We start from the raw sequence: 14,024 nt of genomic DNA, 5'->3' as shown, positions 1-14,024 counted from the left end.
TCCTGACCCTCCTCTTAGGATGTTAGCTGCTTCCTCCTCATCAACTCAGTCCATGTTACAAACCATTAACCACATTTGCTTGTTATTTGCTTTCCATGGCAGGCAGTCTCTTTCAATAGACCAACTTCATGGGCAGAGGTGATCTTCTCCAGCCCTGGATCAAGCATAGTGTCTGACATATAGTAGATACTCAGTAAATATTTGTTTAATAAAAACACTGAAATAAAATATGAAAATTATATTTTCTTAGCAGACAAGATAATGAAACTACTGGTAAAGCAAATCACCCACTGTCCTTAGCGTTTGCCTCCAAACAGAATAATAAACATTAAACGTCTGGTAGGAACAACTAGCCTCTAAAGCAGGTGCTGGCTCAATCCCTCAACACATTCTGTATAGAGGTTCCATTCTGGATTTCATTTAGCTTGTGAAGCCCAGACAGGGACTCCCACCCCCACTCCAGCAGTGAGCATAAACAATACCAAGAGCTAAATCCAGCAGCCTCTAAGTGCACTTAAGTCTCATTCAAAGTCAAGGGAAATTATGCATACATGAGAAGTGGAAGGGGCGGGGAGATGAGAAAGGTGACTTGCTGCTTCTTGGAAAACAGTCAGGAAAAAGACCACAAAGGTTCAGTTCCTGAGAAAATTGTCACCTATTTGCTGTCACTTTTTCATCTTCATAGGAATTTATTGGATTAGGAAAGACCTTTGCTACTCCACATTATCCCAAGTTCCCAGTTGCCTTTGCATTGGTTAATGTCTGAGCTTCCTGGTTAATTGCGGCAGGCGAGCAGCAGGCTGCACAGATGTCAGATGTCATACTCTATCAGATGAAGAGGTTCCTGCCTCAGGCTGTTTATATATGACCTACCAGGATTTCCTGCTGCATGATGAAATAATTAGGAGGCCACCATGCAGGGAATAATGTTGCAAGTAAGTTGTAACAGCATTACATTAAAAAACAAAAATGAAACATTTGGCCTTATCTGCATCAGCATTTTTCTAAGGTTTATTGTGAACATTCTAGTCCTTGATTTTATAATATTCATGTGGGTGCTAATTTTAATATTCACTGGAGAACACAATGAGTTTAACAAGGCTTTCTTTAATGCTTGAGCTGCAATTTGAGTCAAGTAAACGGGGGGAGATGTCTTTTTTTGCGTTTAATTTTCTAAATAAAGTTTGTCTTTTCCCTCTTATAACCAATTCTACAGACTCAACAAAGTCTGAATGGTCTTTAAAAAAATCAGTAATATTTTCTAAACCGATCAATTCTTGTCTTATTGAATTCTAACTTCTGACTCTCTGATCCAGAAAATAAGTATACATCCATTTATAACACTTAATATTTGTAATATTTTTAAATGTTTTTATCCAAAGAAGCATACTTTGAGACTATAAGCTCTTATCCACATACGGTTTCCATGATTCAAGGGAATTATCCTATTTACAAACATGATTCAAGATTAAGAACAAAAATTCTAAGCAACTTTGATCATTTAATTAAAAGGTTAGCAATGATCTCATGAATTCTAGAGACAAAGCTGGATAAATGGGACAATTCAGACCAAGTCATATTAGCATGTTTTCTACCATCATCCTATGCATCCCTCTACTTTAGTTCTTAATACCTTCCCTAATAAGACTGTAAACTCCCTGAGGGCTATTTGTCTTATGCATTTTTGTATCTCCTGTTCTTAGAACAGTATTCAGCACAAGTAAGTACCCAATAAATTTTTGTTAAACTGAATTATATAGTGTGGAGTGAGGAATGGAAAACAAGGGATTAAATGATCAGGATGAATTCCTCACTTCTCCATATTTTTTCCTGCCTAGATACAGTATAATCTTTCTATGTAGGTACAATATCATTTTTCTCCCCCTCAACATCCTCCCTGCTATAATTCTTAAAAAGTTGATTCCCAGCCCCCTCATCTGAAAGTGGGCTTAATACTATCTCTTTATATACAGGAGTATAATTCCTATCATAAATTACTAAAGAAAATGAAAATCCATCTGAGCTTCATTGCTTGAAGATCTTACACACATGAAAGTGGCCAGGTAGATTCCTGGAGAGCCTAGGGAACACAGTTTTAGAGCAAAAGGGAGGTATCATATTACATTTCTAGGAAAAGCTTAAGAAAAACAAGAGGTTCTGTGAGATGTATAAGAACAGCAAACAGTTTTTGTCCCAAGTGTCAACTCTGATCCATTAATAATAGCTACCGTGAAAAGAGGTAGTGTCCAGGTTGTGTGAGAAAGTGCAGTAATTGATACATGGTGTCTACCTTGGCCTTGGAACAAGTGACAATATGAGTACTAACTATCTGCCATCCCAGCAGTTATTCCTAATGACTGAGAAGGCTGCAGTTATTCTAGGGGAGAACTGGGAGCAAAGGGACATTCAAACAAGGATGTTTGAAGCAAAGCAAAAGTTCATTTAGGCACCCAAATGTTGCCCTCCCTGTCTTGTTTAATAAACATTTATTGAGCACTGACCTATCAAGTAATGTTCTCTGGCCTCAAGGAATTAATGGCCACCTGTTTGATGCAGACAAATAAATAGGAAATTTTAGTATTATGTGATTAATAATATAAAAGTCTAGAAAGTATGTTAAAGAAGTTCAAATTGAAGTGACTAACCTTGGCTGAGGTGAGGGTGAGGAGAGGGAAATCAGGAAATGTTTCCCAGAGAAAGGGATCATCTGAACAAGGCTTTAAGGATAAGCAAAAATTAGGTGAAGAAGAAGGAAGAGGAGGAAGAAGAGAAGAAGATGGAGGGGGAACGGGAGGGGGAGGAGGAAAGGAAAGGCATTTGGGACAGCATATACAATGACATTCAAGGAAATGTCCTTAATTCAGTTGCACTATCTAGTCCAAGTGCATGTGGAGGATGACGATACTTAAAGCTAGAGAAGTAAAGAACAGTCAGAACTCAAAGGACTGGTGTGTCAAACCAAAGACTAGAGAATTTCAAGCAGGACAGTGGCTTGCATCTTTTTCTTGGCCTGCACCTACTATCCCTTCTCTACTTTCTCTGTTCCCCCAATCTACAGTCATGCGTCACTTAATGATGGGGATAAGTTCTGAGAAATGCATCCTTAGGCAATTTCGTTGTGCAAACGTCATAGAGTGTAGTGAAGGGGACCAAAATTTGCCACCCCAAAATGTGTCTCTTTAACATGAGGATCATTTTAGACTGATTATTTTTAAGCAACAAAAGACTCAGAAAGTTTTTCTTGTTATCTCCCCCTCAACTGCCTAAAAGAATTCAGATTAAAAAACTCATCTCAGAAAGTGAGCTGTCACCTTAGCATAACGTGAACTAGGCTGTGGACAGGGAGGAACCTAGAAGAGCCTGTTGGGCTCCCTTCTGTGTTCTTCTGTTTCTCTGTGGCCAAACACTTGTTTGCCAAACGTTTGCTCCTTTTTATTTACCTGTAAATTGCCTTCCTTCCCTTTGAAGTCCTTGATTCTCCCCACTCCCAACATCTTCTTTTGTCTTTAGCTAAGGATGGCATTTAAAGTGAGGGCTTTGGGGCCAGCCCCGTTGTCTAGTGGTTCAAGTTCCGCATGCTCCACTTCAGTGGCCCAGGTTTGAAGGTTTGGATCCTGGGCACAGACCTACTCCACTCATCAGCCATGCTGTGGCAGTGTCCCACATACAAAATAGAGGAAGATTGGCATAGGTGTTAGCTCAGGGTTAATCTTCCTCAAGCAAAAAAAGATGAAGATTGGCAATAGATGTTGGCTCAGGGCAAATCTTCCTCAGCAAAAATAAATAAATAAATGAAGTGAGGGCTTTGGCCAGTCTGGCAAGTTACTTGGTTTTCCTAGCTTTCTCCCATGTATACATATCATTAACTTTTTGTTTGTTTTTCTCCTGTTAATTTGTCTCATGTCAATTTAATTCTTAGGCCAACCACAAGAATCTAGAAGGAGAGAGGAAAATTTTTTCCTCTCCTACAGTACTCACACAAACCTAGATGGCACAGCCTACTTCACACTTAGGCTACGTGGTACAAATCTTACGGGACCACTGTCATATATGTGGTCCGTCATTGACTGAAACATTATATGGTGCATGACTCTATGAATATATCAATGTCTCTCCTCTTTTAAGAAGAAAATCTCTTCTGATCCTACATTTCTGTATCTTATCCTGTATTTTCCTTCTCTTCTCAAACAAGTAGCCAAGCTTCTGAAAATAATCTATACTTTCAGTCTCCACTTCACATTTACTGCCAAACCTACTGCAATATGTCTACTATCCCATTGCTTTACCCGACTTCATGAGAAAAGTCTTCAATTAACTTTACCCGACTTCATGAGAAAAGTCTTCAATTAACTTTGTTGTCTGTCCTAACAGACATGAGCCTTTAGTGGACCTTTCGTGACATCTGACATGACTGATGAGCACTCCTCTGAAGCTTTCTTCCTTGGCTTCCAGGACTCTAGTCTCTCTTGCTTTTCTCCTTACCTCTCTGACCTCTTTGAGTCTCCATTGTGAGCTCTGCTTCCTCTACACAGACTTTAGATGTTGATATCTCCCACAGCTCCAACCTCTCCCCTCTCTCAATACACACTGTTCATTACTGGATTCCTTTCCATTCTTTAAGATCCAACCAAAATGCCACCTCCACTGTAAAGCCTGCTTCTGAAGCATTTTGTTTACAATTATCACAACATATTGCACTTACTGTATGTCAGCCTCTCCCTGTAAACAGTAAGCTTTTTGAAGGCAAAGGCCATGCATTATCCAATTTGTACCTATAGTGCCTGACACCTGGTACATACACATTCTTTCCTTGTTGCAGGAAGGAAAGAAGGGTTAGTCAATGGTATCTTTTGCACAGAATTTTCATCTCTCAGAGCTCTAATGGGTAGTAACCCCTCATGTTACAAATAAGGAAAGTGAGGCTCAGAACGGCAAAGCAGTTGACCTAAAATCACAGAGCTCATCAAGGACAGGTTTTCAAAATTTCAGTTTCCTGCTCTTTCATGGCTTGCCTACTCCATTTTAAGTAAAACACTCAAATGAACAGTATGAAAATTAGGAAAGAATATGGACTCAACAGTTCTGAATTTATGAATAACTGAATCACAGAGGAAGTGAAAACAATTACTTTGTGCAAATTCAGGTACCTTGTGTTTCTCTGGAGTGTGAAAGCTGAGCAACATCCTACCCTGCTAAACATGAGGTAAATTTCTAGAAGGAACAATCCCGTGAGCTGCAGAAGCCTCTGAAGTGTGTTGAATCCAGTCAGGAGATCCTCAGAAATGCAAATTACCCACTTGAAATAAGAAGGCACCTATTGTTCAGCCTTGATTGCCTCTGCAGGCCTACAGGCAAGGGAAAAAAAATCCTTGAAGGAGAAGGGAGTCTAAGTAAACTGCACACGTAGAGGAAAAATACAAATGAAGCCAAACTCCAACAGGGCTTCCATTTATCATCTGCTAAGCAAGCAGGGATTATAGAGCAAAAACCACTTATGATTCTGAATCCTTTATAACTTCAGTATCTGTATTCCTTTTTGTTGTCCCTTATTTTCTCATAGACGTTGATAAATCTGAAATTTTTAACTTGTCCTGTGAAGTCCTACTTCACCATCAATGAATGCACAGAGTGAGAACAATTAGAGGTGTCCTTATTAATAGAAAATACTTTATACCAAGAGCATATACTTACAGCAATAGGAGAAATAATGGGTTTCACTTTTTTCCTTCATTTAGACATGTCCTTCCTTTAGATTTTTTGTTCCTCTCTTGGTTCTGCAAGTTCTGTCCTTCGGCCTGGGAGTGAAATATGCCGATTTTTTTAAAATTCCTAACTCAATTTATTTCTGCAAGAAAAGACTTAGTCATAAAAAAAGTATTAAAACTTTCAAAGTCTGAGTTTAGAACATAATGAATCCTTCAGGAGAAAATAAACAAGGTGCCATTTTTTCCTAAAATAATTCTCATCTAACCTGTTTACCAGCTGAGAAATAAAAGACCTTGGTATTTAAACTTGAAACTTTTTTCATCTCTTTATCCCATCTCTTTTTCATCTTTATAAACAAAAGAAAGTCTATAATTACTATACTAACAAAGAATACAGCTGAACTACACACAGGTTAAACCATTCTAAATAAAGTAGAGAATAATAAATAATAGAAGAGTCAAAGGAGCTAGCATAATAAACACATGAAGAATAACACCACATCTTACAATGTAAGTTGTCTCCCATTTCTAAGTATTTTAAACTTCCTGAGTGGAAAGAGAACTTAAAAAGCATAAGCTAACAATCTATTTTCATAGAAACTAGAGAGATCATACAGTCCACCCTCTTAGCTAAGTTTAAAATCTCCATTAATAATGGTAATGACAGTAGTAGTGGTGGAGGCAGTGGAAGTTGCGGCAGGATCAACAATTACCGTTCCTCGAATATTTATAACGTGTCAGGCACTATGCTAATCACCATATGTACATTTTCTCATTTAATCCTCATAACAATCTGGTTGGAGGATTATCATCCCCACTTTACAGATGAATATACAGGTACATTTCTGATTAGTGGCAGGCTAGCTTCTGCTGGAACATTTTTAGTGTTAGAAAGCTCATCATCTGATAAGGCAGTCCTTTCTATTTTAAAACAGTTGTGGTTGAAAACTTTTTCCTCATATGGAGCCCAAACTGCTTTCACGAAAACTTCAGTCATTCATTTTAGTTCTGTCTTATGGAAATAAGCAAGTCCAACATTTCTTCCAAGTGATAACTCTTCAGATCTTTTAAGACTGCCATGATGATGTCATTTGGGCTAACTAACCTGGTTTGTTGTCACTGCAGCTAGACCTTACACCAAAGCTAGGCTAACTCACTTAGTCCTCACCGGAAAACTCAGTTTTGAGCCCAATTCTGAGACAAAACTAGCAACTAACCAGGAGCACTATAAAGAATGTTTATCCTTACCCTTTATCATAGCCAGTTGGCCCCAATACTGGCCTTTTTCCAGTTTTTGGCTCTGGTTCCTACGACAAATCCCCTGCCTTAATTTCGTTCTAAGCTGAATCCTTGAGTGATTTCTAATAACAAATGTAAGGCATCAGCAAACTCTTCCAGGCAAATAATTTGAGGTATTTCTCTTGTACCCTTTAAATAGTATCTTGCTGGCGATGCTCACTGTATTTTAAAAGAATAAGAACTGAAGGTACAAATAACTAACATGTATTAGTGATCACTGTGATCACTTTACTTATATTAACTCACTTAATCCTGGCAACAATCCTATGACATGGGTACTGTTATTATCACTATTTTAATAATAAAGAAACTGAGGCACAGAAAGAAGTTGGCTAACTTGCTCAAAGCCCTATAGTCCTTTAGGAGCTGGAATTCAGATCCAGGAAATCTGCCTTTAGAACTTTTAATCACTACATTATGCTGCCTTCCAGTATATACTAAACTCTTCCCAGGCTGGGATCTGGGAATTGTTTCCTACAGTTTGGCATATTTCAGTAATTTGTCAGAGAAAAGAGCTATCTGAAGCAGCAAAGTGCTTTTCCTGGGCCTCACCACTTCATCTTTTGTGAATTAACACATCTTTCTACTTATAAGGGTGGCCATCGGCTGGGCTGGGAGCAAGGAGACTTTGACTGAGCATTCGGGAATCAGGAAAGCAGGCAGACCAACAAAAGACACAGCAGGAACCAGGCCTTCATGAAAAGGGGAGGAAGAGGGATGCCACTGCTTCTAGTGGTATTGAAGATACAGTTTATAATAGATACTGCTGTGGCCACCACTGCCACATTGCAGCCATGCTCAGAAATGAAAACTCATTGGTCAACTATATCTGTATTTGATTCAATCTGTGTCTTTACAGACCCATCTGCTGTCAGTTATAGTCAGGACATTAGGTCTGCTTTGCAAACTCATTGTCCTGAATCTGAAAATACAAAAAGCCAGTTTTGCTTGGAATGGAGCCCACTTAAATTCTATAGCCATGTTCCAAGCCTGCACTAGAGCTAGTATGGTTGTATAAACTAGAGACATTTAACCTTATGGCCTTTCTTATCTAAACTGTGAGGACAATATAAGAAGATAAACTGCCTTTCATATTCAACACAATTATGGAAATTGAAGAAAAGAAAAATGACTCTTTACAGGGATTTTTCTGTTCACTGTTGGCAAAAAAAAAGTAAGTGAAAAATAAGGCTACTTTAAGATATCTCACCTTCTGTTTAAGCGCAATTTTGTATCACAGTCAATCTTCCACACAATGTAATAACAATCTATCTGAATAGTTAGAACTCAAAGAAAGAAATGTATCTATTTTGGCCAACCTAATCATAAGTGAGTAGGTGGTTCAGTCATCTCAAGAGAAAGCCTATAGTGAGCTATCCCACATACAGGCAATTTTAACATAAACCATTCTCTCAGTTTAAGCAATGGAGATACTTATTTTAGAATGGAATGAATCTTCCAGATCTTGGCTCTGTCTGTCTTTCTTGGCTCCCTCCTAACTATTTGCAGCCTGTTGGTTACTTTTTCCCCCTTCACATCCTTTCCTCCACTCCCACTCAACCCCTTCCCCTAAACACAAATCTTTCTTCCATATCAGACTCCATTTGGCAAGCTAGATTACTGATTCAGGCTGGGTTTTTTTGCTGATTTAAAAAACCACTTATCAGTTATTTTTCTGTCCCTAAATCCCTATGCTGTGATAGGGAAAGATGAGAAACTTTATTCTCCCATTATCTTTTTAAAGCAAAACATGCCTAATTATCCTACATCTGTGTTCAGGGGCACACACACACACACACGCACGCCCACACACACACCCTAAATCCCACAATCTTCTCAAGTTTCTAGTAGATAATAATTTCTTTTTTTGTTTGTTTTTTTTGTTGAGGAAGATTCACCCTGGGCTAACATCCGTTGCCAATTTTCCTCTTTTTTTTTTTTTTTTCTTCCTTCAGGAAGATTCACTCTGAGGTAACATCTGTGCCCATCTTCCTCTCTTTAGTAAGGGTGTAAGTCCACACTCGGCAAGTGGGCCCAGGCGGCTGAAGTGGAGGGCACCAAACTTAACAACAGGGCCGGACCCAATAATTTCTTTTTGAAACAATACAAATATATCTTTACTTTGGGAAGAGATATGAACAATTTATCCACATGTGTCTTTGCTGCGGGTGAAAAGAAGACAAAGCATACTGAGAATTCAAGAACTTTCTCCATCCTTCTCATGTGAAAATTCTGAGTAGTCTCAAAAGAGTGGCATTTTCTCCATACACACCTGTGTTGGAGCTCTGGCTACATATGTTCTTGTAACATTTTTTTCATTCAATATATCATCCTCCCAAATAGTTTCTCACAGCCTATTAGCACCTCTCCACAAATTTTAGCAGCCCACAGCCCACAAAATATTCCTAAGCATCATAGTAGTTGGTTTCTTACCCAATGTATACAAGGCTTATTTGTCCGCATTTCACCTTCTAGAAAACACAGAATAAACAAATTCTCTGACCTGTGGGATAGAATTAGGTTCAAGAAAACCTGTTGAGATAAAGCCATCAGCTTCTATGGGAGAAGGCATGCAGTAGTGAAAAGTATCAATTATCAACATTCACCTTCTCAGTTTCTCTATTTTCTGGTATATGCAACCTTATTTGGAAATGGAGCTTGCTCTATTCAGTAATGCAGAAATAGTTTTTTGTCTCTTTTTCAAAGTAGAGAGAAGTGCTTGAGGTACTAACTGAGAAAACCATCTGCTATGGCTACATAATAATCTTCTTGAGACCAAGCAGGGTTTCTGCCTATAGCTGCACATGTTACACAGAAAAGTACCCAGCCAAGGAAGCAAGTGGGGCTAAAATCCAGCCTTATTCAGCTGGACAAAACCTGTACCCTCAGGCTGTGACTGCTGAAAGGAGACAACTTCTACTAATTGTGCAAAGACACTAATGAGCTAGTGGTGACTCTGGAGACAAGGACCATATCTGCCTCATCCGCTGCCATATCCTCAGCATTTTGAATAGTCCATAGTACATAATACCAACTTAATAAATATTTGGAGAATAAAGGGAGAGAAAGGTAAGAAAGAATTCTCTATGTGAAGTGCCAATAAGTGCACTAGTCAAGCAGAGAATCTGAGATAAGTGCTCCTTTCTTTGGCTCTAGAATGTGCACTACTAGACCTAGAAAGTAAGAGAGAAAAGAAAAATGAACATCAGATGTTGTCACTGTGTTTTTATTCATATATCAAAAACAATCATGACAAACACAAATTGTATTGAGGTAAATTAAAACATAACCTAATTTCTAACAATTTGCTGCCTCCAGGAAACACATCTCAGCTCTAAAGACAAACACAGGCTTAGAACAAAGGGATGGAAGATGACACTCCAAGCTAATGGCAAACAAAAGAAAACATAAAGTAATTTTTATCATCCTGACACCTTACCAGTCTAGCCAAATGTTTTTTACACAAAGAGTATATAACACTCCTCATTATTAAAAAATGGAGAAGATTTTAATGTAGCAGACTATCATATAACCTTATAAGTTTATAGAACCATATAAACTATAAGTTGGGGAGGAAAACAAAACTTCTGCAAACCTATACCTACTGTATTAGTTTCCTGCAGCTGTTGTAACAAATTACCACAAACTTGGTGGCCTAAAACAACAGAAATTTATTCTCTCATAGTTCTGTTGGCCAGAAGTCCAAAATCAAGGTGTCAGAGGGCTGCACTGTCTCCAAAGGCTCTGGGGAGAATCCATTCCTTGCCTCTTCCAGCTTCTGGAGACTGTTGGCATTCCTTGGCATCTCTCTCTGCTCTGCTGTCACATTGCTATCCTCAGTGTGTGTGTCTTCTCCTCTTCTGTTTAATCTCCCTCTATCTTTCTTTTATAAGAATATGTGATTGCACTTAGGGCCCACTGGATAATTCAGGATAAGCTTTTCCTCTCAAGATCCTTAACTTAATCACATCCTTTGCCATATAACGTAATATTCAAGGGTCTGGGGATTACAGAATAAATATATCTTTAGGGGTGCCATTTTCTCTGCCTACCACATCCACATATTATAGTTGATTGCTATTATATTATCTGGATAAATATTTATATTCTTCTTAGTTTTCATGGTTTTGTAAATAGATTACAACAGTTTTAGGGACTCTCTTGAAACAGCAAAGATCCCTTACTTAAGACATCAAAATTTTTCAATCAAAATCTGAGATTCCTAATTTGATTACAAGTCTTAAAGAACATGTCTTACTTTATATAGTAAATCTCCTATACACATTCTAAACTAGATAATTTTGTACAATTCTGAAATATTTTCTTTACAGATATTATGATAAACTGCTTTGTTACATAGCTATTGTTGAGCTGATGGTGCCAAAATACTAGGCAAACACACAATTTGACAAGCCATCCCTTGTTGCTTTGTCAAATTCAGCTCATGTCTCAGAAAACTTTAATGAGCTGAATCAACTGGTACTTTGCATACTGCCAAAATTCTGTTTTCAAATGAGAATTTTATCAGATAATTGTGATGGTGATATCTACTCACTAAATCGACAACTGTAGTGTAATGCTTTAAAGTGTTTAGAATAAAGTTAACCGAGAGATTAGGGATACAATAAAACAAGTGTTAGCTCTCCACACAGATTTTAAAAGGGCTAATCATATAACACTGTATCTTTACACCCTGAGAAGTTATTGTTTGTCATTTTCAGTGTATCCAGGGTTGAACAGGCTCCTGAATCCTGATCTAGGATAGCTAAACTCATCAGAGACTGATTCATGAAGCAATATGATCATTTACAACGAGGAATATGTGTTTTCCAGCGACCATGGGACACAGGTCTGTCTATTATCCAAGAAAATAGATCTTCCAGATCAAAATATCCAGAAAACTGACTTATTAATCAGAAAGTAGCTTTGTAAGCAAGGAATCTGAGCAAATTGAGTTTGGAAAAGTATTTTATCTAAACCATGGACAACCTCAGGCACAAATCAACAGTTTCTACAGATGGCTAATCTCAGGTGAAACTTGATTCTTACTCGCCTTACATTTAGAAAGCAGTCTTACTTCCAAGTTTTAGGAGCTCCTCACTTTGTTCCAATGTACTGACCATACCTTGACTAGTTGGGTTGCAATCGAATAATTGTGTTGGGGCCTTTCTAACGCAAGTGTTTTGGCAGCTTTGATAGTAATTCTTCAATGACTAGAGTAAGTATGTAGATTCCACTTAAGGTTGACATGAAAGCTAAAATCACCCCAGCTAATCCCAATAAATAGCTTCGATGTAAAGTAAACCTCTTACCTTTGAGGTCAAAGGTCAAAGGTTTACCTTTCACATTGATTCTGTCAGTTACTACAAACTTAATATAATGAGGCTAAATCTATCCTTACAACAAACAGATTTAGTAAATTCCAGAAAGTGTGTAGATGACGCAGTAAGCAGTCCTCATTCTGAACCAGACCTAAATCTAATAATTCCCAAATGGAAGAAAGAGGTGGGTTTTTTTGCTTATTGTGTTCTGTTTTGTTTTTTCAGAAGGAATTATGAAATTCTATGGTGGACTTTTATAAGAATACGAATAAAGAGTCTATCCTTGTCACGTGGTCTTGTTTTAGTTCACAGAATTGTTCTTACTCCATTTTCCTTTCCTACTGGACATAATTTCCATTTCATAGTTTTAAAAAATGCCTTAAGGGCACTAAGGTAGTGCTAGTTCAATGAAAGACAGACATTATCCAATGGTATAGGGATGGTTCACTAATTTGTTCACAAAATATTTTGAAATGTTGGGACAAACTTTAAAAAATACAAAGTATTATTTTCCGCTGATAATATAACCTTGAAATTTTAAGAAAGGAACAAATCCAGGATCTGGCAAAAAGACACATATGCTGAGTTGAGCTATATTCATTCATTTATTCAACAAATATTTACTATGTGCTAGGCAATTTACTAGGTGCTAGGGATAAATGCTGAGTAAAAATATATAGCCCCTGCCTTCATGAAGTTTACACTCTAGTAAAATATTAAATTCAAATTCTGTCAGATCAAAGTATATCTATATTTCCTAATCATATTTTGAGGCTTTTACAATAGCACAGTAAGGTAAAATGAAGTAATAGAGAAGTAGGCAGTGACAATGAACACTTTCTGTGAATAGCCTGGATCTTGGTAGATATGATATGGGGAAAGAAAGATGAAGTTAGATATTTAGGGACTGTAATGTAAAAGGAGAAGTAGATTAATTATTTGTTACTCTAAAGGCAGAAACAGATGAATTATAAAATGTTACATTTGACTCAACATAAAAAAAAAGAATATTTAAAAAACCAGAATTGCCCAACAAAAGAGATATCCAAGTAAAAGACATCTATCAAAACACTACACAAAGAATTATTGTACTGGATGGAAGACTGTCTCATTGATTGCCAAAGTATCTTCCAGTTTTAATATACTAGGATTCCATGAATCAGTTTTGGTTTTGTGGATAAATCAACAAAGGAAAATAGTTACCAAAAATAATAATTTTTTGGTAATACCTGCATTTTCTATCTACAAAATAAACCTATTTCATCCATCAGAGAATACCTTAACTCTCCTTCACTTTGTGTAGATTCTTACTATGTGCATTGACTTTGTGTTAAAGCTTTTTAAAATGGTTTCAAGTTCCTTTTCAGGCTCAATTTTCTGCATAAATTAATCTTCAATGGAGAATTTTTTTTAACTCAAAGGTGGAGAATTTTTCTTAACATACCACTTCACTAAAATACTGAAATCCACCTTAATTTCTTCACTTATCATTACCCTATTCTTCACCATTATGATTATTAGTAAAAACTAGGAATTTTTCTTCCAAAAAGAACATATAAACCTTGTTTTCCGCAGCTATACCACCTTTATGTCTCAAGTCCTAAGGTTATATTTCAATGAAACTATTTTCATTCTATGGCAATTTCAGTTCAATATTCTGTCAGATGCCATTATTGTCAACATATTTCTAATAGTCATT

This window comes from Ceratotherium simum, chromosome 2 (assembly GCF_057802395.1).
Source record: "Ceratotherium simum simum isolate JZ-2026a chromosome 2, ASM5780239v1, whole genome shotgun sequence".
NCBI classification, from domain to species: Eukaryota; Metazoa; Chordata; class Mammalia; order Perissodactyla; family Rhinocerotidae; genus Ceratotherium; species Ceratotherium simum.
The sequence above is the reverse complement of the archived record's forward strand: the minus strand, read 5'-3'. Positions refer to the sequence as shown.